Here is a 22704-nt window from a genome sequence, read left to right as displayed (position 1 = left end):
GCCTTTCAAGGTTCTTATCTGTTTACCAAGATCTTCCCAACTATCTTTATCTCACTGCAATGTCCTATCACAGTTATCAAGACAGATTTTCTCATCCCTCTTCCTTACTTCGGCTAATACCGTTAAAGACCGTCTTATTTGTGTCAACGAGTTAGACGCTCTCTGTATTTTCCCCCAAGCTTTTTGTATATCAGACAGATTCCATATTCCATCTTTGTCAACAATGATGGAATATTTCTTTATCTCTTGCCTACACTTTTCTACTGTGAAATGGTTCTTTATACCACTAGACAGTGAATTTAAAATATATTTCATGCTCACATCCGGAGGAGCTGTTACTCCCTTCTCCAGAGTGGTTTTCTCACTCATGATAAATATCTATATGTTTATTTATTTATTTAACCTCAAAAGACAACCCCTTGAGGACTCAAACCTCCTCCTATCTATAGAACACAAATTGTTTCTGCAGGGCCTGGTGACCCATAAAACTTGTGTTCACTTCAAAAGCTTGTTGAAGGCTTACATTACCCACACCTGTACAAATTGCTACTCATCTAGCAACTCACTTCTATGCAACAAGGTTTCACAAAAATGACTCTGACCTTTTAATAGAGGACTTGAACCCCTATAATAGAGATTTAACAAATAGAAAAAAGGACTTGAACCTTATACAGCACAGATATGTATCTCTCATGGCACACACTAATTTTAACCTGATTTGCTTATTTTAAAACGATATTGGTCTAGACTCACTCAGCACTTATGCCATCAATCAGGAGATTAAGAGTTGACTCCCAAAGTGGGCTCAGCCTTCTCTCTTTCTTCTGGATCAACACAGTTGATGAGTTTTCTTGTTGTTGTTCGTGACCAATTCATCCGGGTTACGACACCAAGTGTTAGCAGTTGATGTCACTCTACAATAACACAGACCCCAAAGCAAATCAGGGGAGGAAAATAGGTTTATTCAAAGGGGACAAATCCTGCTTGGAAGTAGATGGTAGATGGTCATTTCTTCCATCTCTCCGGTGATTCTCTCCGGTGATTCTCTCCCAGCCCTAGCCTGTGGTTGGCCAATTAGAATTCCTTGCCATAAAACTGGGCCAATGGCCAAATAACAAGTATCCCATTTTGTTGTGTTACAGCCTGAATTTAAAATGTATTAAATTGAGATTTTGTGTCACTGACCTACACAAACTACCCCATAATGTCAAAGTGGAATTACTCATTTATTTACAAATGAATAAAAAATGAAAAGCTTGAGTCAATAAGTATTCAATACCTTTATTATGGCAAACCTAAATAAGTTCAGGAGTCATTTTGTTTCTTAACAAGTCACATAATAATTTGGATAGAATAAAACTGTGCACAATACTAGTGTTTAACAAGTCATCTATTGGCAGAAGGGTAAAAAAACAGACATTGATTAACCATTTGAGCATGGTGAAGTTATAAATTACACTTTGGATGGTGTAACAATACACCCAGTCACTACAGAGATACGGTGTCCTTCCTAAGGTGTCCTTCCTAACTCAATTGCCAGAGAGGAAGGACACCACTCAGGAATTTCACCATGAGGTCAATGGTGACTTTAAAACAGTTACAGGGTTTAATGGCATTGATAAGAGAAAACTGATGGCTCAACAACATTGTAGTTACTCCACAATACTAACTTAATTGACAGAGTGAAAAGAAGGAAGTCTGTACAGAATAAAAATATTACAAAACATGAGTCCTGTTTGCAACAAGGCACTAAAGTAATACTGTACAAAATGTGGCAATGAAATTAACTTTATGTCCTAAATACAAAGTGTTATGTTTAGGGAAAATCCAATACAACACTGAATACCACTCTCCATATTTTCACGCTACATAATGTTATGGGTATGCTTGTTAACATTAAGGACTAGGGAGTTTTTCAGGATAAAAAATAAACTGAATAAAGCTAAGCACAGGTAAAACCTTAGAGGAAAACTTGGTTCAGTCTGCGTTCCACCAGGCACTGGGAGAGGAATTAACTTTCAGCTGTAATCGCTGCCAGCTACCAGGTCTCAGAACATACCTTCCAGCTGGGCAGTATGTAAATTAAATCATGCTATAGGCATATGTTTGTGTAATAACTGGGTACTTGTGATAGGTTCTTCAATATTTCATAGTTCTCTCATTACATACTACACAACAAATCAAATGTATTTGTCACATACACATGGTTAGCAGATGTTAATGCGAGTGTAGCGAAATGCTTGTGCTTATAGTTTGATTTTTATTTATTTTTTTATTTTACCTTTATTTAACCAGGTAGGCTAGTTGAGAACAAGTTCTCATTTACAACTGTGTCCTGGCCAGGATAAAGCATAGCAGTGTGAACAGACAACAACACAGAGTTACATAGGGAGTAAACAATAAACAAGTCAATAACACAGTAGAAAAAAGAAGAGTCTATATACATTGTGTGCAAAAGGCATGAGGAGGTTAGCGAATAATTACAATTTAGCAGATTAACACTGGAGTGATAAATGATCAGATGGTCATGTGCAGGTAGAGATACTGGTGTGGAAAAGAGCAGAAAAGTAAATAAATATAAACAGTATGGGGATGAGGTAGGTAAATTGGGTTGGCTATTTACCAATGGACTATGTACATCTGCAGCGATCGGTTAGCTGCTCAGATAGCAGATGTTTAAAGATGGTGAGGGAGATAAAAGTCCCCAACTTCAGCGATTTTTGCAATTCGTTCCAGTCATAGGCAGCAGAGAACTGGAAGGAAAGGCAGCCAAATGAGGTGTTGGCATTAGGGATGATCAGTGAGATACACCTGCTGGAGCGCGTGCTACGAGTGGGTGTTGCCATCGTGACCAGTGAACTGAGATAAGGCAGAGCTTTACCTAGCATGGACTTGTAGATGACCTGGAGCCAGTGGGTCTGGCGACGAACATGTAGTGAGGACCAGCCGACTAGAGCATACAGGTCGCAGTGGTGGGTGGTATAAGGTGCTTTAGTAACAAAACGGATGGCACTGTGATAAACTGCATCCAGTTTGCTGAGTAGAGTATTGGAAGCTATTTTGTAGATGACATCGCCGAAGTCGAGGATCGGTAGGATAGTCAGTTTTACTAGGGTAAGTTTGGCAGCGTGAGTGAAGGAGGCTTTGTTGTGGAATAGAAAGCTGACTCTAGATTTGATTTTAGATTGGAAATGTTTGATATGAGTCTGGAGGGAGAGTTTACAGTCTAGCCAGACACCTAGGTACTTATAGATGTCCACATATTCTAGGTCGGAACCATCCAGGGTGGTGATGCTAGTCGGGCGTGCGGATGCAGGCAGCGAACGGTTGAAAAGCATGCATTTGGTTTTACTAGTGTTTAAGAGTAGTTGGAGGCCACGGAAGGAGTGTTGTATGGCATTGAAGCTCGTTTGGAGGTTAGATAGCACAGTGTCCAAGGAAGGGCCAGAAGTATACAGAATGGGGTCGTCTGCGTAGAGGTGGATCAGGGAATCACCCGCAGCAAGAGCAACATCATTGATATATACAGAGAAAAGAGTCGGCCCGAGAATTGAACCCTGTGGCACCCCCATAGAGACTGCCAGAGGACCGGACAACATGCCCTCCGATTTGACACACTGAACTCTGTCTGCAAAGTAGTTGGTGAACCAGGCAAGGCAGTCATTAGAGAAAACAGAGGCTACTGAGTCTGCCGATAAGAATATGGTGATTGACAGAGTCGAAAGCCTTGGCCAGGTTGATGAAGACGGCTGCACAGTACTGTCTTTTATCGATGGCGGTTATGATATTGTTTTAAAAAAAAAAAAAATATTTCACCTTTATTTAACCAGGTAGGCTAGTTGAGAACAAGTTCTCATTTGCAACTGCGACCTGGCCAAGATAAGGCATAGCAGTGTGAACAGACAACACAGAGTTACACATGGAGTAAACAATTAACAAGTCAATAACACAGTAGAAAAAAGGGGAGTCTATATATACATTGTGTGCAAAAGGCATGAGAAGGTAGGCAAATAATTACAATTATGCAGATTAACACTGGAGTGATAAATGATCAGATGGTTATGTACAGGTAGAGATTGGTGTGCAAAAGAGCAGAAAAATAAAAATAAATAAATAAAAACAGTATGGGGATGAGGTAGGTGAAAATGGGTGGGCTATTTACCAATAGACTATGTACAGCTGCAGCGATCGGTTAGCTGCTCGGATAGCAGATGTTTGAAGTTGGTGAGGGAGATAAAAGTCTCCAACTTCAGCGATTTTTGCAATTCGTTCCAGTCACAGGCAGCAGAGAACTGGAACGAAAGGCGGCCAAATGAGGTGTTGGCTTTAGGGATGATCAGTGAGATACACCTGCTGGAGCGCGTGCTACGGATGGGTGTTGCCATCGTAACCAGTGAACTGAGATAAGGCGGAGCTTTACCTAGCATGGACTTGTAGATGACCTGGAGCCAGTGGGTCTGGCGACGAATATGTAGCGAGGGCCAGCCGACTAGAGCATACAAGTCGCAGTGGTGGGTGGTATAAGGTGCTTTAGTGACAAAACGGATGGCACTGTGATAAACTGCATCCAGTTTGCTGAGTAGAGTGTTGGAAGCAATTTTGTAGATGACGTCGCCGAAGTCGAGGATCGGTAGGATAGTCAGTTTTACTAGGGTAAGTTTGGCGGCGTGAGTGAAGGAGGCTTTGTTGCGGAATAGAAAGCCGACTCTTGATTTGATTTTCGATTGGAGATGTTTGATATGGGTCTGGAAGGAGAGTTTAGAGTCTAGCCAGACACCTAGGTACTTATAGATGTCCACATATTCAAGGTCGGAACCATCCAGGGTGGTGATGCTGGTCAGGCGTGCGGGTGCAGGCAGCGAACGGTTGAAAAGCATGCATTTGGTTTTACTAGCGTTTAAGAGCAGTTGGAGGCCACGGAAGGAGTGCTGTATGGCATTGAAGCTCGTTTGGAGGTTAGATAGCACAGTGTCCAAGGACGGGCCGGAAGTATATAGAATGGTGTCGTCTGCGTAGAGGTGGATCAGGGAATCGCCCGCAGCATGAGAAACATCATTGATATATACAGAGAAAAGAGTCGGCCCGAGAATTGAACCCTGTGGCACCCCCATAGAGACTGCCAGAGGACCGGACAGCATGCCCTCCGATTTGACACACTGAACTCTGTCTGCAAAGTAATTGGTGAACCAGGCAAGGCAGTCATCCGAAAAACCGAGGCTACTGAGTCTGCCGATAAGAATACGGTGATTGACAGAGTCGAAAGCCTTGGCAAGGTCTATGAAGACGGCTGCACAGTACTGTCTTTTATCGATGGCGGTTATGATATCGTTTAGTACCTTGAGCGTGGCTGAGGTACACCCGTGACCGGCTCGGAAACCAGATTGCACAGCGGAGAAGGTACGGTGGGATTCAAGATGGTCAGTGACCTGTTTGTTGACTTGGCTTTCGAAGACCTTAGATAGGCAGGGCAGGATGGATATAGGTCTGTAACAGTTTGGGTCCAGGGTGTCGCCCCCTTTGAAGAGGGGGATGACTGCGGCAGCTTTCCAATCCTTGGGGATCTCAGACGATATGAAAGAGAGGTTGAACAGGCTGGTAATAGGGGTTGCGACAATGGCGGCGGATAGTTTCAGGAATAGAGGGTCCAGATTGTCCAGCCCAGCTGATTTGTACGGGTCCAGGTTTTGCAGCTCTTTCAGGACATCTGCTATCTGGATTTGGGTAAAGGAGAACCTGGAGAGGCTTGGGCGAGTAGCTGCGGGGGGGGGGGAGCTGTTGTCCGAGGTTGGAGTAGCCAGGCGGAAGGCATGGCCAGCCGTTGAGAAATGCTTGTTGAAGTTTTCGATAATCATGGATTTATCGGTGGTGACCATGTTACCTAGTCTCAGTGCAGTGGGCAGCTGGGAGGAGGTGCTCTTGTTCTCCATGGACTTCACAGTGTCCCAGAACTTTTTGGAGTTGGAGCTACAGGATGCAAACTTCTGCCTGAAGAAGTTGGCTTTAGCTTTCCTGACTGACTGTGTGTATTGGTTCCTGACTTCCCTGAACAGTTGCATATCGCGGGGACTATTCGATGTTAGCGCAGTCCGCCACAGGATGTTTTTGTGCTGGTCGAGGGCAGTCAGGTCTGGAGTGAACCAGGGGCTATATCTGTTCTTAGTTCTGCATTTTTTGAACGGAGCATGCTTATCTAAAATGGTGAGGAAGTTACTTTTAAAGAAAGACCAGGCATCCTCAACTGACGGGATGAGGTCAATGTCCTTCCAGGATACCCGGGCCAGGTCGATTAGAAAGGCCTACTCACAGAAGTGTTTTAGGGAGCGTTTGACAGTGATGAGGGGTGGTCGTTTGACTGCGGCTCCGTAGCGGATACAGGCAATGAGGCAGTGATCGCTGAGATCCTGGTTGTAGACAGCGGAGGTGTATTTGGAGGGCCAGTTGGTCAGGATGACGTCAATGAGGGTGCCCTTGTTTACAGAGTTAGGGTTGTACCTGGTGGGTTCCTTGATGATTTGAGTGAGATTGAGGGCATCTAGCTTAGATTGTAGGACTGCCGGGGTGTTAAGCATATCCCAGTTTAGGTCACCTAACAGAACAAACTCTGAAGCTAGATGGGGGGCGATCAATTCACAAATGGTGTCCAGGGCACAGCTGGGAGCTGAGGGGGGTCGGTAGCAGGCGGCAACAGTGAGAGACTTATTTCTGGAGAGAGTAATTTTCAAAATTAGTAGTTCGAACTGTTTGGGTATGGACCTGGAGAGTATGACATTACTTTGCAGGCTATCTCTGCAGTAGACTGCAGTTTAGTACCTTGAGCGTGGCTGAGGTGCACCCGTGACCGGTTCGGAAACGAGATTGCACAGCGGAGAAGGTACGGTTGGATTCGAGATGGTCAGTGATCTGTTTGTTTACTAGGCTTTCAAAGACCTTAGATAGGCAGGGCTGGATGGATATAGGTCTGTAACAGTTTGGGTCCAGGGTGTCTCCCCCTTTGAAGAGGGGGATGACTGCGGCAGCTTTCCAATCCTTGGGGATCTCAGACGATATGAAAGTTCCGACAATGCAGTAATAACCAACGAGTAATCTAACCTAACAATTCCAAAACTACTACCTTATACACACAAGTGTAAAGGGATAAAGAATATGTACATAAAGATATTTGAATGAGTGATGGTACAGAATGGCATAGGCAAGATGCAGTAGATGGTATCGAGTACAGTATATACATATGAGATGAGTAATGTAGGTTATGTAAACAAAGTGGCATAGTTTAAAGTGGCTAGTGATACATGTATTACATAAAGATGCAGTAGATGATATAGAGTACAGTATATACATATGAGATGAGTAATGTAGGGTTTGTAAACATTATATTAACATTATATTAAGTAGCATTGTTTAAAGTGGCTAGTGATATATTTTACATAAATTCCCATTATTAAAGTGGCTGGAGTTGAGTCAGTGTGTTGGCAGCAGCCACTCAACATTAGTGGTGGCTGTTTAACAGTCTGATGGCTTTGAGATAGAAGCTGTTTTTCAGTCTCTTGGTCCCTGCTTTGATACACCTGTACTGACCTCGCCTTCTGGATGATAGCGGGGTGAACAGGCAGTGGCTCGGGTGGTTGTGGTCCTTGATAATCTTTATGGCCATCCTGTGACATCGGGTGGTGTAGGTGTCCTGGAGGGCCGGTAGTTTACCCCCGGTGATGCGTTGTGCAGACCTCACTACCCTCTGGAGAGCCTTATGGTTGTGGGCAGAGCAGTTGCTGTACCAGGCGGTGATACAGCCCAACAGGATGCTCTCTGCTGCGCCTTCTTCACGACGCTGTCTGTGTGGGTGGACCAATTCAGTTTGTCCGTGATGTGTACGCCGAGGAACTTAAAGCTTACTACCCTTTCCACTACTGTCCCATCGATGTGGATAGGGGGGTGCTCCCTCTGCTTTTTCCTGAAGTTCACAATCATCTCCTTTGTTGACGTTGAGTGTGAGGTTATTTTCCTGACACCACACTCCGAGGGCCCTCACCTCCTCCCTGTAGGCCGTCTCGTCGTTGTTGGTAATCAAGCCTACCACTGTAGTGTCGTCCGCAAACTTGATGATTGAGTTGGAGGCGTGCATGGCCAAGCAGTCGTGGGTGAACAGGGAGTACAGGAGAGGGCTCAGAATGCACCCTTGTGGAGCCCCAGTGTTGAGGATCAGCGGGGTGGAGATGTTGTTACCTACCCTCACCACCTGGGGGCGGCCCATCAGGAAATCCAGGACCCAGTTGCACAGGGCGGGGTCAAGTCCCAGGGTCTCGAGCTTGATGACGAGTTTGGAGGGTACTATGGTGTTAAATGCTGAGCTGTAGTCAATGAACAGCATTCTCACATAGGTATTCCTCTTGTCCAGATGGGTTAGGGCAGTGTGCAGTGTGGTTGAGATTGCGTCGTCTGTGGACCTATTTGGGCGGTAAGCAAATTGGAGTGGGTCTAGGGTGTCAGGTAGGGTGGAGGTGATATGGTCCTTGACTAGTCTCTCAAAGCACTTCATGATGCCGGAAGTGAGTGGTCGTTTAGCTCAGTTACCTTAACTTTCTTGGGAACAGGGATAATGGTGGCCCTCTTGAAGCATGTGGGAACAGCAGACTGGGATAAGGATTGATTGAATATGTCCATAAACACACCAGCCAGCTGGTCTGCGCATGCTCTGAGGATGTGGCTGGGGATGCCGTCTGGGCCTGCAGCCATGCGAGTGTTAACACGTTTAAATGTTTTACTCACGTCAGCTGCAGTGAAGGAGAGTATGTAGGTTTTGGTTGCAGGCTGTGTCAGTGGCACTGTATTGTCCTCAAAGCGGGCAGAAAAGTTATTTAGTCTGCCTGGGAGCAAGACATCCTGGTCCGTGATGGGGCTGGTTTTCTTTTTGTAATCCATGATTTACTGTAGACCCTACCACATACCTCTTGTGTCTGAGCCGTTGAATTGTGACTCTACTTTGTCTCTATACTGACGCTTAGCTTGTTTGATTGCCTTGCGGTATTCGGTCATGTTTCCGGTCACCTTGCCCTGGTTAAAAGCAGTGGTTTGCGCTTTCAGTTTCAAGCTAATGCTGCCATCAATCCACGGTTTCTGGTTTGGGAATGTTTTAATCGTTGCTATGGGAACGACATAGTCAATGCACTTTCTAATGAACTCGCAATCCACGTGATCGAAGCAGTCTTGAAGCCTGGAATCAGATTGGTCGGACCAGCGTTGAACAGACATGAGCGCGGGAGCTTCTTGTTTTAGTTTCTGTCTGTAGGCAGGGAGCAACAAAATGGAGTCGTGGTCAGCTTTTCCGAAAGGAGAGTGGGGGAGGGCCTTATATGCGTCGCGGAAGTTAGAATGGCAATGATCCAAGGTTTTACCAGCCCTGGTTGCGCAATCGATATGCTGATACAATTTAGGGGGTCTTATTTTCAGATTAGCCTTGTTAAAATCCCCGGCTACAATGAATGCAGCCTCAGGATATGTGGTTTCCAGTTTGCAAAGAGTCAAATAAAGTTTGTTCAGGGTCATCGATGTGTCTGCTTGGGGGGGAATATATATACGGCTGTGATTATAATCAAAGAGAATTCCCTTGGTAGATAATGAGGTCCACATTTGATTGTGAGGAATTCTAAGTCAGGTGAACAGAAGGACTTGAGTTCCTGTATGTTGTTGTGATCACACCACGTCTCGTTAATCATAAGGCATAAGTCCCCGCCCCTCTTCTTACCAGAAAGATGTTTGTTTCTGTCGGCGCGATGTGTGAAGAAACCAGCTGGCTGCACTGATTCCGTTAGCGTCTCTCCAGTGAGCCATGTTTCCGTGAAGCAAAGAACGGATTTCATCAACCTTGTTGTCAAGAGACTGGACATTGGCAAGAAGTATGCTAGGGAGAGGTGCGCGATGTGCCCGTCTCCGGAGCCTGACCAGAAGACTGCTTCGTTTGCCACTTTTACGACTTCGTTGTTTTGGGTCGCCGGCTGGGATCCCTTCCGTTGTCCTGGGTGGAAGGCAGAACACAGGATCCTCTTCACGAAAGTCAGTTTCCTGGTCGTACTGATGGTGAGTTGACGTTGCTCTTATATTCAGTAGTTCTTCCCGACTGTATGTAATGAAACCCAAGATTACCTGGGGTACCAATGTAAGAAATAACACGTAAAAAAACTAAATACGGCATAGCCGGAAAACTCATACATTCCAACGAGTTCCACATTCAGCAACGTTGACAACTTGTAAGAGAGAATACAGTTGAAGTCAAGACCTAGGCCGGGATTCAATCCGACAGCATGTTGTCGACAATGCAGCTTTTAAAGGCAATGTTCCCGTGTTCGCAGGGAGGTCTCATTCACGCTGCATATGTCGGCTCAATCGAAAATTGCCTTTAAAAACCGCATTGTCAACAACCTGCAGTCGATTGCTACAATGTTTAAATTGTTGTACTGTACAATATACATTGTCCCAAATGTTTGTGTGAAGGTAATCTCTTCCCAATACCCGTAACTGAGATTAAACAAACACTTGGATATTGTCAAATTTAAACAAAGTACTGACACAAATAAACACCCCAAACTTTCACAGCACAGTTTAGCCTACACATGACCTTCAGGGACAAAGCGCTGATCTGGAGAGGTGTACACTGTAAGGGCATGATTTTATACCATTTTAAATGTTCCCTGCTAATAAAGGTCTATTTGGAAACACTGGCAAACTTTTTATTTCCTACCCTGTCACACTATTGTTTAAAGGCAGTCAAAAACGTGATATTCCTGTGTTTTATATATATTTCCACAATTGTGAAAATGATGATAATACCCTTTTAGTGTAAGAGCTGTTTGGAAAGGCCACCTGAAATTGCAGCCTGTTTTGGTGGGATGGAATTTTGGCCCACCCTGGTGACATCGCCAGGCAATTAATTAAGACAGTCCTAGCAAAATTCTTGCTTGAAACTAAAACTATTTGCTAAGAAGCTATTTTTGTTTCTTGTTGACTAGTTTAATACATTTTCTTTTACAGTAATGTACTTAATTGTTACCAAGAAATGATTCGGATTTTGAGATAAAACGGGCTGCAGGGTTTCTGAACTCTGTCCTAGGGCCCCCCTGGGTGCACATTTCAAATAGCCAATAGCCCCAGGGGGGGCAGGACTGAGTTTGGGAAACCCTGCTCTATAGGGTTGAACTGCAGCTTTAACATTGCCCTATAGAGAGCAGTAGACATTTCGATAAAACTCTTGGCTGCACACTGCACGCACCCATACTTTAAAGGGGAGGGACCTATGTATTATTGCTGTCTGTTACATTTCCCAGTCGTGGCAGTGGAACGTGAACGGTGCTAATATATCCAGAGTGGAAAAGTCGAGTATTAAGCGCTCATTTACTCCTTTTCTGAAATGGTCTGCTCAACGCAGCATGTTTACAGATGGCTAGTTAACGTTTAACGTCTGATAAGTTCTAAACTGCGCTGTGCGTTACATTCCTAACGGTGAGCTATCGTACGACTACCACCGGTAGCCAGGAAACTGGTTGGATTTGACACTTGTATCCGTCCGTGACTGTCACCGAGAAGGCACCTTACCTATTCGTCTGCGGCAAGGTGAGTGTTGCTGTCCTCATGTCAACTCGAGCTGTAAAGCCCATACGAATGGTGTCCGTTCATTTACTATTACCCCAATTCTTAGCAGCAAGGTCAGTCTGTGCAGTCAGACATAATCTGGAATGCGAGGCAACACTTTGCTAACACAGTTTGGCCTCGTTTTGTAGCCATGTGAATTGAGCTCTTAATCACTTGGTAGCAATGCAACTTGCGTAGCTACTGTAACATTGTGAAACTGTTTTGTCACAGGGGGCGTGTGATCTTGCCATAGTCGTAATGAGAGTTTTTAGAAGCCTAGTTATTTTTGATGCAGTACTTTTCATATGAATGTCTTCCCAGTGAAATGTGTTTCTGGTTTGCGCGGTCAAAGTAAACATTCCTTTGGAATGACATCCGCAGTTTTGTTATTTTATTAGGATCCCCATAAGCTGCTTTACTCTTCCTGGGGTCCACATGAAACATAACATATTACAGATCCTTAATAGACAAGAACAGTTCAAGGATAGAACTACATAAAAAAAGAAGAAAAAACGTACACAACAGCCATTGGGGTTGTTCTGAACGTGAAAAGCCCAGGTACTCATAGAAGAACAATGTTAGCCTACACGAACTGCACCGCCCCCCCCCCCCCCCCCCAAAAAAGAAATAAATAACATTTTATATTATTCACTTGTGTCTATTAGCGTAACTAGAAGCCTATAATAGCTTACAAAAAGGCCTATGTGGAATGATAGGCATATAGCCTAAATTAGCCTAAATCTCTCCAGCCTACATTTCTAAGTTAATTTAGCCACGTTGATTGTCACATGGTTCCTTTCAGTAAAGGCTCCTCCGAGGAGTGGGAGGACTATCCTAAGTGAATTTCATAAATATTGGAACATTTAAAAAAGATGTTAGCTAGCAGGCTATGTCTATCCAACACTTGAACTCTTCCAAGTCAAGGTAAGCTTTTGTTTTTATATATATTTTTTTTGTGCCAACGGGGCCTGCACAAACTGTACACTATACTGCATGATTGTAATGGGTTTACTAGCGTTAGTTTCAATAGATATGTTGACTATGAGGTGACCACGATGTAGGCTGTGCCTATAGGTTAGCAGTCATGATAGTTTGGCTTGGAAAGCTTTTTTTTCGCCTGGTCAGACAGCTGATGTGTTTTGCACTGAAGTCCGCAAGTGAAGGGAAACGGTGAGAGGAGGAGAGCATGTAGATAGTTGCCAGAAGGAATTATATGTATATATAAGGAGCAAAGTGATCATGCTGTTTTTACATGGCTGCTATGAAAGTGAACTGTGTTTGACTAACGTTGTAAACTTTAATTCATGGACTAGGTTGTAGCAACCCCATGACGGGTACAAGGAAAATTCAAATATCATGCAGTAGCCTAAACCTATCGACGTTACAATGAGCTGGGTGAATGGAAAATGAATGACAGTCATCCAATATGCTGTAATAGAAGTAAGGCCATGCTCATTTGAAAAATAAATCCTCCTCCCACATCTTAAATGGCACCGACCGCCACTGGTTCCTTTGGATATTTGCTAGTTCCCCCAACACTGAATTAGCCAGCCCACTGTTGTAGATCTGCAAAAACACTGTTCAAAGGTAAATTACACTGGCAATAAGTAAGGCTGTAATTCACCTGGTAGGGTTATAGTTAGTACATCTTATAAAACAAAAGAAATTACTGTCCATTGGAACTTTTCCAAGTAGCCTATATACTGTAGGTCTACTATCATTTAAAAAAAAGATAAAATATTATCCTACTCTTTAAAGTAGAAAAAAAGAAATGATTTTCTCTTCGAATTGAAAGAATATGACTTTGAATGAGTATCCTATTATTTAAATGAATGATTTTTTTGTTTTTATTGGGCTAACCAGTGGGAAATGAGAGTTCAGTTGTTGTCCCAATAGTCTGAAATCATTGCACCAGTTATGTCAGAAGCTACAAGGCAGCAGGTTAACCCCGTCTGCTCAGGTCAACACTGCACCACCAATGCATACATTTTAGCCCGATATGTCACGCATGGCAGTTCATCAACTGAGAAATAAAAAAAAGATATTTACACAATAGTGTGAGATTGAAGCTCACAATTCAGAACGCCCCCACACACCCCTCAAACATCCCATTGGTTCCTGCATGAATGCCCCACCCCTCGAGCATGCCATCTTCATGCTGATGTGCCAATTTTCCCCTGATTGTCTATGCGGTTAAAATGGGTGTCCAAAAGGGAAATAATAGTATTTTCAGAGTTTTTCGGGAAGGAGGACATTGTCCTAGCTAGCTACCTATCCCGCCTGCTGTATACCAGAGTTCTAGCTAGCTAACATAGTGTCCTTTGTTCCCGCCTGCCGAACACCTGCTGTTGTTAACAGAATTGTGGGAAATCAGTGCCCAACAGGCAGGGGTAAAAGACAATGTCTACCGGTATCCTAGCCAGCTAGTTACCTTTGTCGCCCCCCGCCTCATCTTCTTCTGTGGGGTTTATCGGCGGTTGGCATTAGAGGTCGACCGATTATGATTTTTCAACGCCGATACCGATTATTGGAGGACCAAAAAAGCCGATACTGATTAATCGTCCGATTTTTATTTTATTTATTTATTTGTATTAATGACAACTACAACAATAGTGAATTAACACTTATTTGAACTTAATATAATACATCAATAAAATCAATTTAGCCTCAAATAAATAATGAAATATGTTCAATTTGGCTTAAATAATGCAAAAACAAAGTGTTGGAGAAGGAAGTAAAAGTGCAATATGTGCCATGTAAGAAAGCTAACGTTTCAGTTCCTTGCTCAGAACATGAGAACATATGAAAGCTGGTGGTTCCTTTTAACATGAGTCTTCAATATTCCCAGGTAAGAAGTTTTAGGTTATAGGAATTATAGGATTATTTCTCTCTACCATTTGTATTTCATTAACCTTTGACTATTGGATGTTCTTATAGGCACTTTAGTATTGCCAGTGTAACAGTATAGCTTCCGTCCCTCTTCTTGCTCCTACCTGGGCTCAAACCAGGAACACAACGACAACAGCCACCCTCGAAGCAGCGTTACACAACGAGAGCAAGGGGAACAACCACTCCAAGTCTCAGAGCGAGTGATGTTTGAAACTCTATTAGCGCGCACCCTGCTAACTAGCTAGCCATTTCACATCGGTTACACAAGCCTAATCTCAGGAGTTGATAGGCTTGAAGTCATAAACAGCTGCTGGCAAACGCACGAAAGTGCTGTTTGAATGAATGCTTACGAGCCTGCTGGTGCCTACCATCGCTCAGTCAGACTGCTCTATCAAATCATAGACTTAGTTATAACATGATAACACACAGAAATACGAGCCTTGGGTCATTAATATGGTCGAATCCGGAAACTATCATCTCGAAAACAAGACGTTTATTCTTTCAGTGAAATACGGAACCGTTCCGTATTTTATCTAAAGGGTGGCATCCATCAGTCTAAATATTCCTGTTACATTGCACAACCTTCAATGTTATGTCATAAGGACACGCTAGATAAACTAGTAATATCATCAACCATGTGTAGGTAACTAGTGATTATGATTGTTTTTTTATAAGATAAGTTTAATGCTAGCTAGCAACTTACCTTGGCTTACTGCATTCGCGTAACAGGCAGTCTCCTCGTGGATGGCAATGTAATCATGTGGTTAGTGTTGGACTAGTTAACTGTAAGATCAGCTCGGGCGATTCAATCTTGCAACAAGGTAAAGATCTGTTGTTCTGCCCCTGAACGAGACGGTTAACCCACCGTTCCTAGGCCGTCATTGAAAATAAGAATGTGTTCTTAACTGACTTGCCTAGTTTAAATAAAGGTGGTAAAAACAATTTGGGGGCCAAATCGGCCCTAATTAATCGGCCATTCCGATTAATCGGTCGACCTCTAGTTGGCATCCAACGTTATAGTGCATTACCCCCACCTACTATACTGGAGTGCCCTGCCTCCCACCTGTGTACTGGAGTCCCTTGCTTAAAAATGGACCAATAGAAGTATAAATTGCCCACATGCAGGAGTAGGCCATAATTACACCCTTCTCAGTTTATATGCATGGTATAGCTGCTATAGACAGGGAACAAGGTGTAATAAACGGTAATGACTTCATATAGAGGGTAGTGCCTATGTTGTAAATAGTATTGGTTTCAAATCTATTTTTATGTTACAATAAAAACAATTCTCATAGTCGTCCATTTGGGAGCAATTTGACAGTTAAATCATCATATTAACCCGACCCTAAACAGTGACATTGACCTATTTCAAATTTGTTACCATGGTGATCTTATAAATAAGCCTTTCTGGCTGTTTTAAAGGCAATGCCCCATTTTTAGACCTAGACTTCCAGACATGATTGCAAACACAAGCCTCTGATAAAGTTCTAGTATGCTAGGTGTTCCTGTAGACTTCTAGTAATTGTGTTAGCGCTAGCTAGCATTTCCTTGTGAAACTACCTCTTAACTTACATCATACTGGACGCGGATACATAAAAATGGTATCCACACATTCATCTGACTCTGGGTTATGATACAGGGCTTCATTGCCAAAATCCAGAACTATCCCTTTAAGGCTGGATCAGTATTAACTCTCTGAGGACTGGCATTGTTTTGAGAGAAAGCCAAGGCAGGCAAACGGGAAACCCCCACATCAGTGTTGTGATGGGTCGGAGGACTTAACAAGCTCCACTCTGCTGGGCCTACCAGGGAGGGCCGTCAGGCGTGGCCCACGTGAGAAAGTGGCCCGTCTGCCCGGGGAAGATATTAAAAGACGCGGTCAGCCGCTCCACCACGAGTGGTGCTATAGGAGCTGAGGGCCAATTCTCTAGCTCTCTTTCTCCCCTGAAGGATACACTTGATCGCTCCACTCCTCCTCATGGATTTAAAATTGAATGACTGGCGAAAGAAGCATGGTGAAAATAAATTCTTATCATCATGCTTACACAGATTCAATGCTGTCCAGCTTCTCATATACAGGGTGAACACAGGGACAATTGATCCCAAATCTGTTGTTTTGCATGGAGAGTAATTGGAGTGGAGGAAATCTCTTGATTGGGTAAACCCTGTTTTCCCCGCTCTGCTCGGCTTGCCCAGCTTATATAGATTCAAGCCAGGTCATAAGATTTAAAGGAGTAGTTCACTATTTTACAACTTGATAGATGGTTCCTCACTCTGAAAGTAGTCTATGGGCCAGGGGAAACTGAAATCCATAGTTCGGTTCTCTTTAAACAGTCATTACAAACTTCAGCTAACTTTAGCCACCTCCAGCTAAAAATCTATGGAAGTGAGGTAAGCATGTTTTAAAAAGAATAAAAATAATAATAATGTCCAAATCACCTGAAATCAACTTTCTATTTGGTTTGATGTTACTTAAAGCTGCAATATGTAACTTTTTCGGCATCTCGACCAAATTCCCCATTTGAGTTTTCTTATGAGAGTGATGTCAGAATTCGCTCACTGTTCCAAAATGTATTGTTATGCAACAGGACAGTTTATTTATTTTATTTTTAATTTAACTAGTCAAGTCAGTTAAGAACAGATTCTTATTTACAATGACGGCCTAACGGGGCACAGTGGGTTAACTGCCTTGTTCAGAGGCAGAACAACAGATTTTTACCTTGTCAGCTCGGGGATTCGTTAACCTGGGCTGCCCTCAAATCAAGGCACTGCCTGCTAATATATCTATATATATTATGTATCAACTTGTACATTTTCTATGATTTTCAAACAACCGTTTGAAATTGGGTGCATTCCGCCTCACTAATTCACATAGAAGTAGCCTATTTCACTGTGGTGGACAATTTTACATTTGAGGCATGCTATGCTAATGTAAGGCAAGGATTAGCTAGATGAGCCGGACAAACTTCTCTCTTCGATGAGAGCTCAAGCACTCCCCCAGTGTTCCCTCAGGCCAAGTTTGCAGACATTTGCACTTCTCCAGTTAGGATAGAACCTGGCCGCATTTTCCGGCTGGCGCCTGCGTTGTCTTCATTGTTGTTTCCCTTACAAATATTTACTGTGTGTGTTCTTATTAAAGTAAGTGCCTTATTACCCTTATCGTAATACAGTTTATGTATATCGTGTTTTTCTATTGTAGCCCCCCCCCCCTGTATTTATGTATGCTGCATAATGTATTCTGCATTTTTTCCTTTAACCGTGGACACGCTAGGTACTGATTTTCATAATGGTGTTATGCTCAATTGTGCTTATCTAGTTACATTTTTCTATAACTTCTGTAAAACATTGCTAATTGTGTCAAAGAAGTATTTAGCTTGTCGTATCCATTTGAAGCTGCCCTGGCCTTAGCATGACCATTGCATTGGCCTGTGTATTAATTGAGCTTCTTTAGCATAGCTCTGCCCTGCCCCCCCTTGTGGAGCTCTTCAGTCATGTTACTTCATTGTAACAGTGTATTATTGCTGTATCCTGATTTTATTCTGACTACTAAATCCTCTTTATTCTGTACTTTCAGAAACCACACACACACACACACACAGTATTGAATATGACTTGCCAACCTAATTGGAATTGGACATCTTTCTTCCCTGAGATTGATGATTGCTTTTGCGTGCTAGCAACATGCTGTTTGGAGAGGATGAGGGAGAGGAGAGGCTAAATACGACTGCTTGTGTTGGCTCCGTCTCCTCCGTTAGCGCTAGGACTAATGTAGCCTACGTTTCCCGGGTTTGGATGAGAATTGTTGTTATGCTGTTGCTACTTCTGTGAATGTGTGAACGTTGCATCCAAAAGTAAGCTGACTCCCATTGAGGACATAACTTTGTACATGTTGCACAACACTTGTGGGGGGGGGGGAGAAAGTGGCCAGCTCAAACGCCGACTGTTGTGTCAATTGTAACTAGACGTTCTAATCACTGCAGGGACCACAGTAGAATGAGCCCACTTGTGTGTTTGTACGCGTTAAAGTGGAAATGACCAACATTTTAGAAGCCTTTTTATGACCTTGAACAAACTACAAGTTTGCATTTTCTGTTGCGCAGGAAACATCCTAAAACTCCAGGATGATCACATTTTAAGATGCGGCATCTGTAGCTGTGCCTCTGTTCTCCACGGGGCTTGGTACAGCTGAGCCTGACTGTCACTGTGCTAGAGTGCTCAGTGGTGTAACTGCATGGCTCTTCTCTCCTCTCCTTGTGGAGGATTAGTGGGGCCCGTCTGTCGCAGATGGCTGACTTAGTATCGGCCTCCTCCTGGAGCTGTTCCCACAAACAGGCCCTCGGCTCTCTCTCTTCCTTGCTGCGGTCACTGTGATGTAACTCCAAGATGCACATATGCATCAGGCGGCACACACACAAATGATCTTTATCATGTTTGGGTCTTTTTGATTGTTGATTTCTTTTTAAATGTTCTGGTTACGTTTTCTGAAGCTGAACAAACAAGACATAATCCTTCAAATGATCTCTATGCAGCGTATAGCCTAGTAGATGGATGATTTGGTTGATGTGATTAATGGTAAAAGGATATTCCCAATCAGCAGATACAGGACCAACAGTACTGTGTCCCTGGGCACCGGCAATGAAGGGGCAAACCTCCACTAATGTCGCCGTGTAATGGCTTCACTTCCTGTTTAGGGTGGGGTTAACACCTGATTGGTCAGCGGCAGGGCTGTACATTTCTCAACGCTTTAAATGAATGCATAGCAGTAAAATGTGCACAAGAGCCAAGCAAACCAGGCTGCCACTCTTGACTCCATTCCAAGGAATAAGGTGAGTCTTTTAATTTTTTTTCCTTTTTTTTTTCATGGTGCCTCTGCAGCTGACAAATAATTTTTCTGAAGCTGTAGCCTATTGTTTTGTTTAAATGTGTATGGATCTTTTGAAGTTTCTGGACACAGGGGTGTTGGCTATGCATTGAGTTTGGCCAAAATTGTGGGTGTTTTAAAAATCGTTTACCATAGATTTACTACCCAAAGACGAGGGGTAACTGTTTTGGTGTGTGTGTGTGTGTTCAAGCTCAGTTGTGTGTGGAAATATGTTTACCGCAGTAAGCTACATTCCATCCTGAATTATGTTCTATTTAAGAGCCTGTTCTGGCAATGTACAAGATGTTGGACCCTGGGAAATGACAGCATGCTCTCTCACACATGACATGTACAGTACCAGTCAAAAGGTTGGACACACCTACTCATTCAATGGTTTTTCTTTATTTTACTTTTTTCTACGTTGTAGAATAATAGTGAAGACATCAAAACTATGAAATAACACATGGAATCATGTAGTAACCAAAAAAACTATTAAACAAATCAAAATATGTTTGAGATTCTTCAAAGTAGCCACCCTTTGCAATGATGACAGCTTTGCACACTCTTGGCATTGTCAAACAGCTTCGTGAGGTAGTCACCTGGAATGCATTTCAATTAACAGGTGTGCCTTGTTAAAAGTTAATTTGTGGAATTTCTTTCCTTAATGGGTTTGGGTCAATCAGTTGTGTTGTGACAAGGTACAGGTGGTATACAGAACATAGCCCTATTTTGTAAAAGATCAAGTCCATGTTATGGCAAGAACGGCTCAAATAAGCGAAGAGAAATGATAGTCCATTACTTTAAGACATGAAGTTCAGTGAATTCAGTCAGTAATGATTGACTGTCATTTCTCTTTGCTTATTTGAGCTGTTCTTGCCATAATATGAACTTGGTCTTTAAAAAAATAAAAACCTTGAATGAGTAGGTGTCCAAACTTTTGACTGGTACTGTATGTACATTAGATATTTCATTTTCATTTTCAGTACATTTGTAAAAATTACTGAACATGTTTTCACTTTGTCATTATGTGAACTTTGTGTGTGTAGATGGGTGAGGGGGGGTGGGGAAGTCTCTTTCATCCATTTTGAATCCAGGCTCTAACACAACAAAATGTGGAATAAGTCAAGGGGTTTGAATACTTTCTGAAGGTCCTCTGTAATAGCCTACTGATCATCAACAATTTCATAGGCGCATCCCTCCAGCATGTCACGCCTGTATGGAAGGACATCATTATAGGCACTGCTCTTTGTTTGAGAATATAAATGGGTCTAACGTTAAGTCATGATTTGTGATAATGGATGTTTTTAAAAGTAGTATTTTTAGTCATCTTCTGTGATCTGGATTTTATTTTTGTTTGTTTTGCTGTCAGGACGCAACTCTTAAAACCTCTTTGGGCTAGGGGGCAGTATTTTGACGACTGGATGAAAAGCATGCCCAAAGTAAACTGCTTGTTACTCAGGCCCAGAAGCTAGGATATGCATATAATTGGTAGATCTGGATAGAAAACACTCAAGCCTTTAGAAAGATTTTCAGGCTTGTTTTTGGAAAAATTAGCTAGAATTTGTAGTTTTCCTAAGTGGCTCCCATTTTGGCTGTAGTGTTTTCATGCGAGTGGATGAGAGCGCGTGCTTTGTGGTTTATCTCCGGGAAAGACAATAACGGATAACGAATAACTACATTAGCTCAATGGTGGTGATATTTGCTATCAAGCCATAAATGTGCATAACATCTAACATAACTTCTTCCTACCTTCGCTCTCCTAGTTAGATATTGCACATTCCTGGCTTGTTGAAAATGAACACTTCAATAAAACGACGTCAATAGTAATTGTTGATACATACCTTAGTCTTATTGGGCAGCAACATAAACTGTTGGAACCATGTCCCCCTCCTGCAACCTGTGAATGGTGTACACCTGGCTGAACAAAGGAGGGGTTGTCTTGAATGTTTCATCTACAAACCAGTCCCTTTGAGTCGCACAGGTACTCCAATTTGCTTGTAGTTGTGAAGATCAGAATTATGTCTCGCCCAAGTTCAGAGAGGGATGTAGGTACAGGGGGTGCCGTGTTGTTGCAGAAGCATCGACAAAAGAACATCTTCCTTTTCTTCAGAGGACATTTCTCCCCAAATAGACACAGGAAGCCATGTGTACCACAGTCCACAACTTGGTTGGTTTCTTCCTGGATCTCCAGGCTTCTCTCTTTCAGGTCATCACCTTTTGGATCAGAATCAGAGCATTGTCCGAGGTATGGTTGTGTTCTCCAGTGAGGGTTCTGCGACCTCATCATTCGAAAGCATCATATCCGGTGCGCTTCCAGAAGGATTTATTTGTGAACTGTCCTTCCCGTCTGTCAGTGTAGCCTTCATGCGCCAGGATATTTTTTTTCCATGCACAGAGAGCAGCGTACATTTGCATTCATTCTGTTAAATCTCTTAAAATAGCCTACAGTATACTCTTCTTGTGCAATGTATAGCATACTGTTTGTCTGCCTGTCTTGGTGAGAATCTTAAGTTAATCAAATACTAAAATAGTCTGTCTTAGTTTGTGTGCCTATTATTATTTTACATTTTAAGAATGACCGAAAACTAGAACAGTCTCCCGGGCATCATGGGAAAGTAAAATGTTAATACTTTAGAATACTATTTGACTTATCATATGAAATAAAACACTGTTCGATCCTTGTATTAATGGCAGTGTTTGCCTATCAATATAATAAGCATTTATCTGTGAAATTAGACATTGAACTTGAACCGTTTCAACAATCCTCAATGGCTCCAACTAAGTGTCCTCTCCAGCCAGGGTTGGGCAGCACTTTGAAACATTCCAATGTTATAGTCTTGTGAATCTCTTATGCACATTTTTTTTTATTGAAAATGGGGACAAATGGGAGAGATGGAGTGATACAGAAAATGTTTTTTATTTATATTCTCATTCATATTATAAAGACACGAGGTAAGTTTCAATAGTTTTAAAAGATGCCCTTGCCTTAAAGTTGATCCTTGGATAGAAACACATGTTATTCTGTTCTTTTGAAATATCCAGAATATTCCACATCATAATGAGACTAAATAAAACGACATGGGCAGAGTTGCAAAGAAAAAGCCAAATCTCAGACTGGCCAATAAAAAGAAAAGATTTAAAATGGGCAGAAGAACAGACACCGGACAGAGGAACTGTCGCCTCTTCACTTGACCTTGAGACTGGCGAAAAATGCACAGCCAGTTGAGGACTTGTGAGGCGTCTGTTTCTCAAACTAGACACACTAATGTACTTGTCCTCTTGCTCAGTTGTGCACTGGGGCCTCCTACTCTTTCCATTCTGGTTCGAGCCAGTTT

General features: G+C 42.7%; 1 protein-coding gene across 1 annotated transcript in view; it reads left to right on the top strand.

The window, feature by feature from the left end:
* The first annotated feature begins 11252 nt into the window (after positions 1 to 11252).
* LOC110537966 (thyroid hormone receptor alpha) overlaps positions 11253 to 22704 on the top strand; it is a 122089-nt gene continuing 110637 nt past the window's right edge. The window contains exon 1 of the mRNA XM_021624454.3: positions 11253 to 11601. The gene's annotated coding sequence lies outside the window, so the exon portion shown is untranslated. The remainder of the gene's footprint in view (positions 11602 to 22704) is intronic.

Source organism: Oncorhynchus mykiss, chromosome 12, assembly GCF_057628025.1.
Source record: "Oncorhynchus mykiss isolate SJ-2025 chromosome 12, ASM5762802v1, whole genome shotgun sequence".
In the NCBI taxonomy this organism is placed as follows: Eukaryota; Metazoa; Chordata; class Actinopteri; order Salmoniformes; family Salmonidae; genus Oncorhynchus; species Oncorhynchus mykiss.
This window is presented reverse-complemented; position numbering and strand designations above follow the sequence as displayed.